Source organism: Lactuca serriola, chromosome 4 (genome assembly GCF_051521515.1).
Source record: "Lactuca serriola cultivar US96UC23 chromosome 4, Lser_US96UC23_V15, whole genome shotgun sequence".
Lineage (NCBI taxonomy): Eukaryota > Viridiplantae > Streptophyta > Magnoliopsida > Asterales > Asteraceae > Lactuca > Lactuca serriola.
In genome coordinates, this window is record NC_136411.1 from 356879507 (window position 1) to 356897501 (window position 17995).

The window sequence follows — 17995 nt, forward strand, 5'->3', positions numbered from 1 at the left end:
AAAAAAAGATCACCAGAAATGTTGGGACGGAAGTCTCATACAAACACTTTCTTCTTTATTTGGACTAGAAAAGAAACAAACCTAAAAGTGCTATATAAACAAACTAGCAAAGACTGTTTCTTTTTGGGACCGAATAAATGATCTTTTCCCTTTATTCAATTCCCATCCAACTGCATTAGGCACATGATCTTGATGTGGCCATGCTGATTCAAATAAAAGTAAATAAAAAAAGTCTCATGAGTGCCCTTGCCTTATTTTTCTTTTCTTGAAGACAAGAGGATCAACACTTGAAGAGAATCCAAACCTACAAAGTCTGACCTTTTTCTTGTCATCTTCTTCGGTGGGTGTTACATATTTTATCCCAAATCTGAAAACAAAGAATACATTGATATGATTATATGTCAAAATAATATCTTCTTTTTAATTTATGATGACTTATTATTATTTGATGATATGTTCATAAAAACCACTATGTTGCAGCCTTTTTTTTTCAGCTCCTCCACTTCCTTTGTGACACCAGAACCTTCCGAGCCAGGTGCAGTACCAAACCTGAAGTACAAAAAGTCGTTTTTATTAAGTAACAACAGTGTTGCAGAAATCAACATCGGTAGCTGATTAATTGCATGACAGCCTCGAACCAATTACGATTACGGTGCTTGGCAGAAATTGGTCATAATCGGTCAAACTCGGGCTTGTCGGTCCTTAGCGGCCTTGGTGGTCCTCGGCGGTCATAGGCAGGAAATATTTAAAAAATTCCAAAAAAATAATTATCAAATATTACAACAAAATTTTAAATTTTTAAAATTTTAAGCTTTCAAATTTTTAAATATTATACTAAAATTTTTAAAATTTCAAAATTTTAAAGTTTAAAATTTCCAAATACTTAATTTTTTAGGAAATATTAATTTTTTAAATAATTTTATTAATAATTTAGGGTCCCCTATTAATCCCTACCGAGTCTGATTAATCGTTTATTGTTAGTCAACCGTCAAGCTACCACCGAACGATTTTTACAAACTTGAGTAACAATAAAAGTCGTTAAAAGTACAAAAAATCTAAAATAATAAGCTATATTTATACTGTTGGATTAATGTCTAAGTCCATAACTATATTTGGTATGTACTTGACCCGACCCGGCATGGTCCATTTGGGTTGCATACCATCATGCACTTGAATGAGAGAAATAAGACACTTATGGTTATTAATATATTATAAGTTCTAGTATATTAATAATAAGAATAATAAGATTATTTAATTAGTATTGATCAAGAATTAATCTAGGATTAATTAAGTGATCAAAAGAAGACTAATTAAATATATGGGTTGATAGTGTAAATCATCCATACTTGTATAGTGGGCTAATGCTCCATGGATAATCAAGTTGGGCTAAAACCCATACGATGGTCCATGGATGCTCCATGGTGTATTTGTACCCATGGATCCAAGGAAATGGAAAGCCATGACAATTAAGAGTTTACCCTAATTGTGTAACTATATAAGCATCTTATTATTGAGGAAAAATTGGCCACTAGTAGTATTCAAGAAAGGGCTAGCCGATTTTGGTGAGTGTAGAATTCTCTCAAGTCATTCTAAGTGTTTTGATGATTGTGATTCCATTTGAGGTGTCACACTTGGGGCACTAGGCACTCAAACTTCATGAAGACATTCTACACCAAAGAGGTATGTATTCTATCTTGCTATAGTCATTGTTATGTATGCTAGATTAGGATAATACCTTGGAAGTTCTTATTTGCATGTATAATAGAGAAAACATAGATCCAAGGTATTTAGGGTTGCATGTACACTTAGGAAGTGTTAGAATGCTCAAAACCCATCAGTGGTATCAGAGCCACGGGTTGTTTTCTGTTATATTGATGCAAATATTTTATTTTCAAAGTTGAAAAAAAAATGAAAAAAAAACATGAAGTTTGTCAAATTTTAAGATAATTACTTGTTCTTGTGAAAAACTAATTATTTGTAAAATTTGAATAATGTGCTTTATGAGTTGAATTAGGTCAAATTTAATAAAAGATAAAATAATATGATTATTTTATTAGTTTTAAAAGTTTGATCTAAAGAGTTTTATTTTTTTTGAAACCTCCATAAGTTATGGATATGAAAAGGTTTTTAAAAAAAAAATTGATTCAAAGTTTTATGGAGTTACAAAAAATTTGGTGTTAATGTTTTAAAGGATTCCATAACTTAAGAATAAGTTATGGATCACCAAAAGTTTTTTGTGTTACCTTATTTTATGAGTGAATTTAGATTAATGAATAAAATTATGTGATAGTTGGTTTTAATCCAAATTAATCTAAAAGAAGTTCATAAAATGTGTTTATGTAACTTATAAGTCACATTTATGAATCTTAAAACTCATAAAAGTTGGAAAAGGTTACAAAAATGAAGAGTCTAGTTCTAATTAAATGGCTTTATGACTCCATAACTTGTCCTCAAGTTATGGAGGACCAAGAGTCTCTTCATTTAATAAAATAAAATAAAAAAAAAGTGTAACCTTAATTAATTCCATAAGTTATAAAATAAAGAAAAGTTAATTCTTTTATTAGTTTAAAGTCTTCCATAACTTGTCCTCAAGTTATGGAAATTGAAGAGTTTTTGGATTAAAACTACTTTAAACACATAAGTTATGGAATTAATTAGTTTTGAATAGTTTCAAAACTTGCCCTCAAGTTTTGGAATTTGTAAAGTTTTCACTTATGAATACTTTAATTCCAAGTTAGCCCTTAGAATTTCAAAAGTTAAAATTCAACCCTTATACTTTATAATATTATAAGTTAATAATATATATATGTATAAGAGTAAAGTCAGTCTTACCGCTAGTACGCCTCATTCACGAAGCCGGTCTATAAGGTGGGTATAAGGTTGTTGCCTATAAAATGGCAACTTAATGGGTGTCCACTCTCACCCACCGCTTGCTTGACTGGTGGAGGGTCGTTAGCCGAACGGGTTTGACAGGACTAGAATTCTCCCTTCATTAAAAGTATTAATGATAATACTAAGTAACTAAACTCTTAATAATACCCAATCTTAGTTACTTAGGAAAAATGTGAATAAGGTGCTAATCCATGAAATTACACTTTACACTTTGTCTAAGTCGTTAGTGGAGCGTGTGTGGTTAACCGGCACACTAACTTGGACTTAACAAGGTAGGTAAAGGGTGACTTAATATTTATCATAGTATCGATGGAGCGTGTGTGGTTAACCGGCACATCGATTGAGGGGTAATTTATTAAGGGTACCAAGTGATTTGCATGGTTACTTCACACCTTGTTTTGTGATCCTCGGCATCCCAGTCACAAAACCTGAAGGGCACACTCGAGATTGAAACATGCCTTTGAAAAGTTCAATGAATCTTAAAGATCTAGGAGTTTCAAAACCAATTAAAACCTAATAATACATTTCGTTTATCTTGGTAGAAATTGGTGAATCGTCATTCACCTACCTTCAAATATTTTATCGCTTGGATTACGGCATACCTCTTCTAAGTTATAAAATAGTTTGTTGGGTCCTAGCCTTAATATTTCATATTGGGTGTCATATTAAGGACTTTAAATCAACTATCTTGAATATCTCCCAAAAGATGTCTGGTTTAGACACCTATGATCTTCCCAAATCTCTTGAAACAAGGTTTCCTAATGAAGATGATGTCCCATGGATATCATACTTCTTCACCTCTTCAAATTATTCTCCCTAACCCACAAGTTCTTGAAAAGTTTAAGGTCACTCAGGCCCTATTAGGCAAGGCAAGGTCTAGGTGTGGTCACATCTTGGAGATGTAGTCACATATTGACAAGCCGGGAGAGTTGGGTGTCAAAGTCTTGAGAAAGTTGGTGGTTCAACTACTTTCTAAGTCACATAGTGAGTTCTTTTGGAACACCTATGAAAAAGACTATGACAAGACCCTTAATGATCTTATCTATTTGTTAAGATCAACTTCCTAAAACTTTATGGACATTGACAATGATGACATTGGATATCCAGTAAAGCATTCTCTACCCAATGGAAAGGGATCGGCTATAGTCAACTCGGTTGACCAAATGGTAAAGAGAAAAGCTAAGTCTGTGATAGTCCTGTGTACCATTATCAAAGGGTCCATATGTTTGTATTGCCAAAGAAAGGGCATTGGTTGCGAAGCTGCCAAATTTACCTAAGGATGTTAAAGTCAATAAGTTTGACTCTACTTCAGGTAAATTCCACTATCTAACTCTGTTAAGTTTCTATTCTGAGATTCTTGATACATGATGTGACTGGGTCACATGGAGATGTTTTAAGAATCAAAGGAAAAAAAGTGAAGAAACTTAAAGAAAGAATATGCTGAATCTGATCGCGTAGATGGATTTCTATCGCATAGTTTGAAAAATCGGATTCTTGAGCTACTTCTTAGGAGTTATGAGATATTGCCTAGGAATAGATAACAACAAGTTCTCATATGGATTGTAAGGATAAGTTTTTTCCGCAAAGTTTTAAAATAAAAGAGAATTTTTGATTTTATTTATTTTAAAATATCCTTACGATGGCATTTGAGGAAAAATTGTTGCTTATATAATTCCGTTAAGAGCAAGAGTGGAAATATGAAATTGATTCTTTCATTTGTGGTAATGTCTAAATTTACCAAATAAGGAAAGATTCTCCTCATCCAAGGGTCAATTGGACCGGAACTTGGAATCATGCAAGTTGTATAGCATGATGAATGAGAACTTTCAAGTTTTGGAAAATTAAGACTAATTACTTGTTCACATGGATGTGTGAATCAAGTAAAGGACTAAGGGATCGAGTACACATTCTTGTGCACTGGTCAAGTCCACCACAAAAAGTTTGATAAGACTATTCGTCATGATTTACTTAAGTTCAGTAAATATGATTATACTTACAAGCTTAAGTGTAACTCTGAGACATTGGAAAAGGTTCCAATGTAAGGCAGAGCGAATAAGAAGAATCAATTTAGGCAGAAGGATAAAAGTTTCTCAAATCTGAAAAGATGGGAGAGTACTTTAGTATCAGTTTTTGTGATCATCTTAATGATTAAGAAACCATAGCACAATTAGTTCTCTAAGGAAATCTTAGTGCATTCTTATGACTAAGAAGAGGGATCTTGAATTGTTGAAGTGGTTAAATCAAGAAGATGAGTCATACTTCGTTCCAATACAAGTCTTAGAGTCATACTCCAAGATTGTAATTTGAGTGACATGTCTCAAAAGAAGGTTAAAACACTTGTCAAATGTAAGAGTAAAAGTTTTTCTACTCTTGTACATTTGAAATTGGTAAGTTGTGATGTTTTGGATAAAAACAAAGACCAACTTAGGCCAATTGGGTAAAGTGTTTTTCTTGATTATAATCCGCACTATCTCTTGGATGTTTGACAAGGGAGTCTTATATGTCAAGAGGACAGTGGGAGTCTTAAAGGTCTTGAAAGTCTCAAGAAATAATCAAGAATAAAACCTGAAGTTCTTCGCTAGCACACGACTTGAGGTTTATAACCTATCGTGTTGACATATCTGTGCCCATTCCAGTTAAAGTTGGCTTTGCATATGAGTTCTTAGAGTTCTCAGTTTGTTGCATAACAACTTGGAAGCAATGGCAGGCCCTTGAGCTGCCAGGTGGCAAGAAGTTAAGATTGAGTTCAATCCATATGGTTTTGGATTTGTCATTATCTTTGTCTTGTGATTATGGTTTGACAAATTCATATGGGTAGGAACTCATACACCATATAAATCTAAGTGTCATAAGGTTTCTCTCCGATTCATGAAAATGATGGTGAGGAAACACTTTCACTAAGTAGATTTTATCTAGATAGCAAGTGTGATATTTGCATTCTCAAAGTCGTTAGTGGAGCGCGTGTGGTTAACCGGCACACTAACCTGGACTTGTGAGAAGTGGCAAAAAGGTCTAAACATTATGATTACGGCATCCCTCTTCATAATTGTTTAGATACACAAGTGTGCTATCTAAGGGAAGGTGTATGATTTTGATAAAGACTTATCAAAACAATCTAGTATCAGAAATCTGAACTTTGGTAAGAAAATCAGCTGATTTCTGAGTACATGTCAAAGCTAGTGGGAGCATAAGTGTTATGTTAATAATCATCATGTTAGTGGGAGCATGATAATTATGATAAGTATTGCAAGTTAGCAATGTTAATTATAGAAAACAAAAATTTTAATTGGGAAAAAGTTGTTTTGCTATAATTAAGGGAGAGGAAATTATACTTCATATCAAATCTATAAGGTTTAGATCTGAGGTTTTAATCATTTAGTCAAGGATATATATGAATTTCATGTTGGAATGGCTCAACATAAGGAAATTCTGTATATGGGTCCATTATTTGCGTTCTAAAATTCGATTATGATTACGGCATCCCTTTTCATAATCTGAATTATGAGAACTTGGCAAATTGAAATGGAAATATTATAGCAAAAGACTGGTTTAGTCTTTATGTAAGACATCATGAATCGTGTCCCATATGCTTCGGATATAGGATCGATTACATGTGCTATAATCATCCGTTCTAAAATTTTCCAAATGCCTGGGGCATTAAGAAGGGAAAAGGTTTAGAACTGGATATGACTAAAAGGATTAAACAATTGTCGAGGACAATCTAAGGTTTACCAAAGATTGGTTGCTCAAGGACAGTTGGAAGTATAGTGATAATTCTGGAAGGACCATATTGACATAATCTGTAAGGAGGCAACTCTTGTTCAGAAGTGATAGTCAAAATGGAATCTGGAAATGTTTCAAAGTTAGAATTTTCACTCTGTGTAAGATTAAGGAAACTTAATGCAAGAAGGATGGTTCCAAGGAGTTGATCTCCTTTGGAATGATCTGTAATGTTTGTTGTCAAGTCTTTATGACTTTGTGCATAATCATTACAAGAGGATCAGTGCACATAAGTTTAGAATCTGACAGATTCCAGTAAATGGCATGAATTTGGAATTCTTGCATTTGCAGTAAGGATTTGGGAGTGTGAAAAGAGAATCATTGAAGTTATGTTCAATGGATCTAGTTCACAAAGTAAAGATCATAGACAAACATAGTATGCATACTTAGTGTGTGGCATGACTAGTGTTTTGAAAAAAACATAGTGTACATGCTTGGAGCATGGGACAACTATTGTTTTAAATTCAAGAATAAAGTTGATAGCTGAAACAGTATACAATGAATAATGTGTAATCATATGGTGATAAATAAAAGGTGTTTATTTATGTTCAAAGAGTTGATACCATATTGGATTCAATTATTATTGTGTTTCATTGTGCATGTTTTGACTTCCCGAATAAACTGGGTTATTCTTCCGGAATGACTAAGTTATTCAAACCATCCACAGTCGGTCATATGTTGGAAGTAGATATGAATTAAGACTGTCATGGGTTGGCTTGTAGAGGTGTAAGGTGTTGGACAAAGGGCTACAACACTCATGAGTGCTCATAAGTTCTGAGTATTGGATTCAACCCGCACTCATTGGAATCACTTCATGGATTTTATCACGAGTGATCATGAGATGATAATATCTTATATTCTTCAAACCTAGAGATATGAGTTGTTACTATGAGTTGATAGTACATTGATTGCACGAAAACGCATTTGGTAACTCGGTGCTAGAAAACGTGCCTTTGTGTATGATTCAACAAGTAGTAGAACAAGCCATATGAGTCGAAGTTTATCCGTTCCTTTTACCTTCGGGATAAAAGCGATATCTGTGGGCCCCTCGATGATTTGATGATGACAAATGGAAGTGCTCGGCCGAGCCAGGACTGATTTGATTTGTTCAATTAGTCAGTCGTCATAAATCGGAAATCGGGAAACAAAAAATGGACAGAGAGAATGATTATAATCCATGTCTCAGTTCATATGATATCTAGAATGGAGGAATATATGATCCCTTATCTAATGGACAAGTTCGTTGACAAGATCAGAGTTCGACAGCAGCTTTAAGAGCTACGATTGCCAGTTAGGTTTGAAGTCATACGCAATAATAGTTTTAGACTTATCCAAGTGGGAGACTGTTGGATTAATGTCTAAGTCCATAACTATATTTGGTATGTACTTGACCCGACCCGGCATGGTCCATTTGGGTTGCATACCATCATGCACTTGAATGAGAGAAATAAGACACTTATGGTTATTAATATATTATAAGTTCTAGTATATTAATAATAAGAATAATAAGATTATTTAATTAGTATTGATCAAGAATTAATCTAGGATTAATTAAGTGATCAAAAGAAGACTAATTAAATATATGGGTTGATAGTGTAAATCATCCATACTTGTATAGTGGGCTAATGCTCCATGGATAATCAAGTTGGGCTAAAACCCATACGATGGTCCATGGATGCTCCATGGTGTATTTGTACCCATGGATCCAAGGAAATGGAAAGCCATGACAATTAAGAGTTTACCCTAATTGTGTAACTATATAAGCATCTTATTATTGAGGAAAAATTGGCCACTAGTAGTATTCAAGAAAGGGCTAGCCGATTTTGGTGAGTGTAGAATTCTCTCAAGTCATTCTAAGTGTTTTGATGATTGTGATTCCATTTGAGGTGTCACACTTGGGGCACTAGGCACTCAAACTTCATGAAGACATTCTACACCAAAGAGGTATGTATTCTATCTTGCTATAGTCATTGTTATGTATGCTAGATTAGGATAATACCTTGGAAGTTCTTATTTGCATGTATAATAGAGAAAACATAGATCCAAGGTATTTAGGGTTGCATGTACACTTAGGAAGTGTTAGAATGCTCAAAACCCATCATATACAACTTTTACTGACTTTTTGACAAAAACTACTAGTGAAACCACATAGAGGTACTACAGTCCAAATCATCTATATTTTAATAAATCAAGATATTTGTATGCAAAACTGTAGTTAGAAATAGTTACACGGTGGATTATATTTTTAAATAAACATAGAGACATCTATCATAACTCTGTTTTTTTTTTTTGCTGAAATAGATGTCTTGTATTGATATTCAATACAAATATTGCACATTTTCACTCCCTAATGGGTCCATAACTCTTTTAGCACTAACAATTCCAGAAAAGTAAATTTAACCGTGTTAGATTTCACCAAGCCAAATTTGAAAAGGAAGTGAGTGGCTGCTAAAGTAACATGACCACATATTTCCACCTGGATAGAAGAAACTGAGAACATAATAATTCTAACCTAACATAATAATTCTAACCTGAAAAAATAAAGATAAAAGCACATTAGATAGAAGTTAAATTCAAGTCAACAGAAAGTCAATACACACGGGTTGTATTCTTCCATGTCTTGCCACCACAATTGCATTCTGTCTTAAAAAAATTAAAAATTAATAAATGATAAAAATAAGTTAAAATTGTTACAAGAATAGACATTTAGAAATACATACATGTTAGAATATACCATTGTCATATGCGTCCATGAAACATTTTGATGAGACATTATTCTTAACCGTTTGTCACCGATCCATTCTTCCATGTCTTGTATTACGATCAAATAACTATAGAAAAAAATATGCCATATCCAATCAAGTATATGGTAACATACAACTGAATTGTTTAGTATAGTATAAAGAGTACAAACTATATACACATCATTTGAATCTTGCAAAGGAATACCAAGCTGTTAACATCAATGTCTTAAAAGTAAAAGTGTTTTTCTACGTTTTCGGTATACCCTCCTTCGATTCCTTCTGGAAACTCTTCTTCTTCTATTCATGGCTAGAACCTGGGGTGAGTGAGACCAATCGGCCATGGTTTAGCTGCTTCAACCCAACCATGATCCAGTCAGCTATAATACAACAACTAATTTACAATGAAACGACATCCACTCGACTCTTTTGGTGCACAATAGAATCACATGCTTCATCTCCTCTGTACCCAGCCATGTCTGAACCACCACCTGCCCAAAAAATATATACGAATATAATATGTCATTTACAATAAATATGAGAAAAAATGTATGTTGCAACCGGTAATAAAAGTATATCTATGAGTTTATATTCAAGCAGCAAATCTGGCATTGAAAAGTCAAAATGTACCTCTTGTACTTTGTCTCCAGCTCGAACAACCAATTTGTACTGATTCTTGAACATGGATGCCATATAAACCTGCTAAGAATTCATAAAAGACCCAAATTTATTCAATACCCGATACCTAAAACCAATCAAGGAAGAAAAAAAAGATCACCAGAAATGTTGGGACGGAAGTCTCATACAAACACTTTCTTCTTTATTTGGACTAGAAAAGAAACAAACCTAAAAGTGCTATACAAACAAACTAGCAAAGACTGTTTCTTTTTGGGACCGAATAAATGATCTTTTCCCTTTATTCAATTCCCATCCAACTTCATTAGGCACATGATCTTGATGTGGCCATGCTGATTCAAATAAAAGTAAATAAAAAAAGTCTCATGAGTGCCCTTGCCTTATTTTTCTTTTCTTGAAGACAAGAGGATCAACACTTGAAGAGAATCCAAACCTACAAAGTCTGACCTTTTTCTTGTCATCTTCTTCGGTGGGTGTTACATATTTTATCCCAAATCTGAAAACAAAGAATACATTGATATGATTATATGTCAAAATAATATCTTCTTTTTAATTTTTGATGAGTTATTATTATTTGATGATATGTTCATAAAAACCACTATGTTGCAGCCTTTTTTTTCAGCTCCTCCACTTCCTTTGTGACACCAGAACCTTCCGAGCCAGGTGCAGTACCAAACCTGAAGTACAAAAAGTCGTTTTTATTAAGTAACAACAGTGTTGCAGAAATCAACATCGGTAGCTGATTAATTGCATGACAGCCTCGAACCAATTACGATTACGGTGCTTGGCAGAAATTGGTCATAATCGGTCAAACTCGGGCTTGTCGGTCCTTAGCGGTCTTGGCGGTCCTCGGCGGTCATAGGCAGGAAATATTTAAAAAATTCCAAAAAAATAATTATCAAATATTACAACAAAATTTTAAATTTTTAAATTTTTAAGCTTTCAAAATTTTAAATATTATACTAAAATTTTTAAAATTTCAAAATTTTAAAGTTTAAAATTTCCAAATACTTAATTTTTTAGGAAATATTAATTTTTTAAATAATTTTATTAATAATTTAGGGTCCCCGATTAATCGCTGTCGAGTCTGATTAATCGTTTATTGTTAGTCAACCGTCAAGTTATCACCGATCGATTTTTACAAATTTGAGTAACAATAAAAATCGTTAAAAGTACAAAAAATCTAAAATAATAAGCTATTTTTATACAACTTTTATTGACTTTTTGACAAAAACTACTAGTGAAACCACATAGAGGTACGACAGTCAAAATCATCTATATTTTAATAAATCAAGATATTTGTATGCAAAACTGTAGTTAGAAATAGTTACACGGTGGATTATATTTTTAAATAAACATAGAGACATCTATCATAACTCTGTTTTTTTTTTTTTTTGCTGAAATAGATGTCTCGTATTGATATTCAACACAAATATTGCACATTTTCACTCCCTAATGGGTCCTTAACTCTTTTAGTACTAAAAATTCTAGAACAGTAAATTTAACTGTGTTAGATTTCACCAAGCCAAATTTGAAAAGGAAGTGAGTGGCTGCTAAAGTAACATGACCACATATTTCCACCTGGATAGAAGAAACTGAGAACATAATAATTCTAACCTGAAAAAATAAAGATAAAAGCACATTAGATAGAAGTTAAATTCAAGTCAACAGAAAGTCAATACACACGGGGTGTATTCTTCCATGTCTTGCCACCACAATTGCATTCTGTCTTAAAAAAATTAAAAATTAATAAATGATAAAAATAAGTTAAAATTGTTACAAGAATAGACATTTAGAAATACATACATGTTAGAATATACCATTGTCATATGCGTCCATGAAACATTTTGATGAGACATTATTCTTAACCGTTTGTCACCGATCCATTCTTCCATGTCTTGTATTACGATCAAATAACTATAGAAAAAAATATGCCATATCCAATCAAGTATATGGTAACATACAACTGAATTGTTTAGTATAGTATAAAGAGTACAAACTATATACACATCATTTGAATCTTGCAAAGGAATACCAAGCTGTTAACATCAATGTCTTAAAAGTAAAAGTGTTTTTCTATGTTTTCGGTATACCCTCCTTCGATTCCTTCTGGAAACTCTTCTTCTTCTATTCATGGCTAGAACCTGGGGTGAGTGAGACCAATCGGCCATGGTTTAGCTGCTTCAACCCAACCATGATCCAGTCAGCTATAATACAACAACTAATTTACAATGAAACGACATTCACTCGACTCTTTTGGTGAACAATAGAATCACATGCTTCATCTCCTCTGTACCCAGCCATGTTTGAACCACCACCTGCCCAAAAAATATATACGAATATAATATGTCATTTACAATAAATATGAGAAAAAATGTATGTTGCAACTGGTAATAAAAGTATATCTATGAGTTTATATTCAAGAAGCAAATCTGGCATTGAAAAGTCAAAATGTACCTCTTGTACTTTGTCTCCAGCTCGAACAACCAATTTGTACTGATTCTTGAACATGGATGCCATATAAACCTGCTAAGAATTCATAAAAGACCCAAATTTATTCAATACCCGATACCTAAAACCAATCAAGGAAGAAAAAAAAGATCACCAGAAATGTTGGGACGGAAGTCTCATACAAACACTTTCTTCTTTATTTGGACTAGAAAAGAAACAAACCTAAAAGTGCTATATAAACAAACTAGCAAAGACTGTTTCTTTTTGGGACCGAATAAATGATCTTTTCCCTTTATTCAATTCCCATCCAACTGCATTAGGCACATGATCTTGATGTGGCCATGCTGATTCAAATAAAAGTAAATAAAAAAAGTCTCATGAGTGCCCTTGCCTTATTTTTCTTTTCTTGAAGACAAGAGGATCAACACTTGAAGAGAATCCAAACCTACAAAGTCTGACCTTTTTCTTGTCATCTTCTTCGGTGGGTGTTACATATTTTATCCCAAATCTGAAAACAAAGAATACATTGATATGATTATATGTCAAAATAATATCTTCTTTTTAATTTTTGATGAGTTATTATTATTTGATGATATGTTCATAAAAACCACTATGTTGCAGCCTTTTTTTTCAGCTCCTCCACTTCCTTTGTGACACCAGAACCTTCCGAGCCAGGTGCAGTACCAAACCTGAAGTACAAAAAGTCGTTTTTATTAAGTAACAACAGTGTTGCAGAAATCAACATCGGTAGCTGATTAATTGCATGACAGCCTCGAACCAATTACGATTACGGTGCTTGGCAGAAATTGGTCATAATCGGTCAAACTCGGGCTTGTCGGTCCTTAGCGGTCTTGGCGGTCCTCGGCGGTCATAGGCAGGAAATATTTAAAAAATTCCAAAAAAATAATTATCAAATATTACAACAAAATTTTAAATTTTTAAATTTTTAAGCTTTCAAATTTTTAAATATTATACTAAAATTTTTAAAATTTCAAAATTTTAAAGTTTAAAATTTCCAAATACTTAATTTTTTAGGAAATATTAATTTTTTAAATAATTTTATTAATAATTTAGGGTCCCCGATTAATCGCTGTCGAGTCCGATTAATCGTTTATTGTTAGTCAACCGTCAAGTTATCACCGATCGATTTTTACAAACTTGAGTAACAATAAAAATCGTTAAAAGTACAAAAAATCTAAAATAATAAGCTATTTTTATACAACTTTTATTGACTTTTTGACAAAAACTACTAGTGAAACCACATAGAGGTACGACAGTCAAAATCATCTATATTTTAATAAATCAAAATATTTGTATGCAAAACTGTAGTTAGAAATAGTTACACGGTGGATTATATTTTTAAATAAACATAGAGACATCTATCATAACTCTGTTTTTTTTTTTTTTTTGCTGAAATAGATGTCTCGTATTGATATTCAACAGAAATATTGCACATTTTCACTCCCTAATGGGTCCTTAACTCTTTTAGTACTAAAAATTCTAGAACAGTAAATTTAACTGTGTTAGATTTCACCAAGCCAAATTTGAAAAGGAAGTGAGTGGCTGCTAAAGTAACATGACCACATATTTCCACCTGGATAGAAGAAACTGAGAACATAATAATTCTAACCTGAAAAAATAAAGATAAAAGCACATTAGATAGAAGTTAAATTCAAGTCAACAGAAAGTCAATACACACGGGGTGTATTCTTCCATGTCTTGCCACCACAATTGCATTCTGTCTTAAAAAAATTAAAAATTAATAAATGATAAAAATAAGTTAAAATTGTTACAAGAATAGACATTTAGAAATACATACATGTTAGAATATACCATTGTCATATGCGTCCATGAAACATTTTGATGAGACATTATTCTTAACCGTTTGTCACCGATCCATTCTTCCATGTCTTGTATTACGATCAAATAACTATAGAAAAAAATATGCCATATCCAATCAAGTATATGGTAACATACAACTGAATTGTTTAGTATAGTATAAAGAGTACAAACTATATACACATCATTTGAATCTTGCAAAGGAATACCAAGCTGTTAACATCAATGTCTTAAAAGTAAAAGTGTTTTTCTATGTTTTCGGTATACCCTCCTTCGATTCCTTCTGGAAACTCTTCTTCTTCTATTCATGGCTAGAACCTGGGGTGAGTGAGACCAATCGGCCATGGTTTAGCTGCTTCAACCCAACCATGATCCAGTCAGCTATAATACAACAACTAATTTACAATGAAACGACATCCACTCGACTCTTTTGGTGAACAATAGAATCACATGCTTCATCTCCTCTGTACCCAGCCATGTCTGAACCACCACCTGCCCAAAAAATATATACGAATATAATATGTCATTTACAATAAATATGAGAAAAAATGTATGTTGCAACTGGTAATAAAAGTATATCTATGAGTTTATATTCAAGCAGCAAATCTGGCATTGAAAAGTCAAAATGTACCTCTTGTACTTTGTCTCCAGCTCGAACAACCAATTTGTACTGATTCTTGAACATGGATGCCATATAAACCTGCTAAGAATTCATAAAAGACCCAAATTTATTCAATACCCGATACCTAAAACCAATCAAGGAAGAAAAAAAAGATCACCAGAAATGTTGGGACGGAAGTCTCATACAAACACTTTCTTCTTTATTTGGACTAGAAAAGAAACAAACCTAAAAGTGCTATATAAACAAACTAGCAAAGACTGTTTCTTTTTGGGACCGAATAAATGATCTTTTCCCTTTATTCAATTCCCATCCAACTGCATTAGGCACATGATCTTGATGTGGCCATGCTAATTCAAATAAAAGTAAATAAAAAAAGTCTCATGAGTGCCCTTGCCTTATTTTTCTTTTCTTGAAGACAAGAGGATCAACACTTGAAGAGAATCCAAACCTACAAAGTCTGACCTTTTTCTTGTCATCTTCTTCGGTGGGTGTTACATATTTTATCCCAAATCTGAAAACAAAGAATACATTGATATGATTATATGTCAAAATAATATCTTCTTTTTAATTTATGATGAGTTATTATTATTTGATGATATGTTCATAAAAACCACTATGTTGCAGCCTTTTTTTTCAGCTCCTCCACTTCCTTTGTGACACCAGAACCTTCCGAGCCAGGTGCAGTACCAAACCTGAAGTACAAAAAGTCGTTTTTATTAAGTAACAACAGTGTTGCAGAAATCAACATCGGTAGCTGATTAATTGCATGACAGCCTCGAACCAATTACGATTACGGTGCTTGGCAGAAATTGGTCATAATCGGTCAAACTCGGGCTTGTCGGTCCTTAGCGGCCTTGGCGGTCATAGGCAGGAAATATTTAAAAAATTCCAAAAAAATAATTATCAAATATTACAACAAAATTTTAAATTTTTAAATTTTTAAGCTTTCAAATTTTTAAATATTATACTAAAATTTTTAAAATTTCAAAATTTTAAAGTTTAAAATTTCCAAATACTTAATTTTTTAGGAAATATTAATTTTTTAAATAATTTTATTAATAATTTAGGGTCCCCGATTAATCGCTGTCGAGTCCGATTAATCGTTTATTGTTAGTCAACCGTCAAGTTATCACCGATCGATTTTTACAAACTTGAGTAACAATAAAAATCGTTAAAAGTACAAAAAATCTAAAATAATAAGCTATTTTTATACAACTTTTATTGACTTTTTGACAAAAACTACTAGTGAAACCACATAGAGGTACGACAGTCAAAATCATCTATATTTTAATAAATCAAGATATTTGTATGCAAAACTGTAGTTAGAAATAGTTACACGGTGGATTATATTTTTAAATAAACATAGAGACATCTATCATAACTCTATTTTTTTTTTTTTTTTGCTGAAATAGATGTCTCGTATTGATATTCAACAGAAATATTGCACATTTTCACTCCCTAATGGGTCCTTAACTCTTTTAGTACTAAAAATTCTAGAACAGTAAATTTAACTGTGTTAGATTTCACCAAGCCAAATTTGAAAAGGAAGTGAGTGGCTGCTAAAGTAACATGACCACATATTTCCACCTGGATAGAAGAAACTGAGAACATAATAATTCTAACCTGAAAAAATAAAGATAAAAGCACATTAGATAGAAGTTAAATTCAAGTCAACAGAAAGTCAATACACACGGGGTGTATTCTTCCATGTCTTGCCACCACAATTGCATTCTGTCTTAAAAAAATTAAAAATTAATAAATGATAAAAATAAGTTAAAATTGTTACAAGAATAGACATTTAGAAATACATACATGTTAGAATATACCATTGTCATATGCGTCCATGAAACATTTTGATGAGACATTATTCTTAACCGTTTGTCACCGATCCATTCTTCCATGTCTTGTATTACGATCAAATAACTATAGAAAAAAATGCCATATCCAATCAAGTATATGGTAGCATACAACTGAATTGTTTAGTATAGTATAAAGAGTACAAACTATATACACATCATTTGAATCTTGCAAAGGAATACCAAGCTGTTAACATCAATGTCTTAAAAGTAAAAGTGTTTTTCTATGTTTTCGGTATACCCTCCTTCGATTCCTTCTGGAAACTCTTCTTCTTCTATTCATGGCTAGAACCTGGGGTGAGTGAGACCAATCGGCCATGGTTTAGCTGCTTCAACCCAACCATGATCCAGTCAGCTATAATACAACAACTAATTTACAATGAAACGACATCCACTCGACTCTTTTGGTGCACAATAGAATCACATGCTTCATCTCCTCTGTACCCAGCCATGTCTGAACCACCACCTGCCCAAAAAATATATACGAATATAATATGTCATTTACAATAAATATGAGAAAAAATGTATGTTGCAACTGGTAATAAAAGTATATCTATGAGTTTATATTCAAGCAGCAAATCTGGCATTGAAAAGTCAAAATGTACCTCTTGTACTTTGTCTCCAGCTCGAACAACCAATTTGTACTGATTCTTGAACATGGATGCCATATAAACCTGCTAAGAATTCATAAAAGACCCAAATTTATTCAATACCCGATACCTAAAACCAATCAAGGAAGAAAAAAAAGATCACCAGAAATGTTGGGACGGAAGTCTCATACAAACACTTTCTTCTTTATTTGGACTAGAAAAGAAACAAACCTAAAAGTGCTATATAAACAAACTAGCAAAGACTGTTTCTTTTTGGGACCGAATAAATGATCTTTTCCCTTTATTCAATTCCCATCCAACTGCATTAGGCACATGATCTTGATGTGGCCATGCTGATTCAAATAAAAGTAAATAAAAAAAGTCTCATGAGTGCCCTTGCCTTATTTTTCTTTTCTTGAAGACAAGAGGATCAACACTTGAAGAGAATCCAAACCTACAAAGTCTGACCTTTTTCTTGTCATCTTCTTCGGTGGGTGTTACATATTTTATCCCAAATCTGAAAACAAAGAATACATTGATATGATTATATGTCAAAATAATATCTTCTTTTTAATTTATGATGAGTTA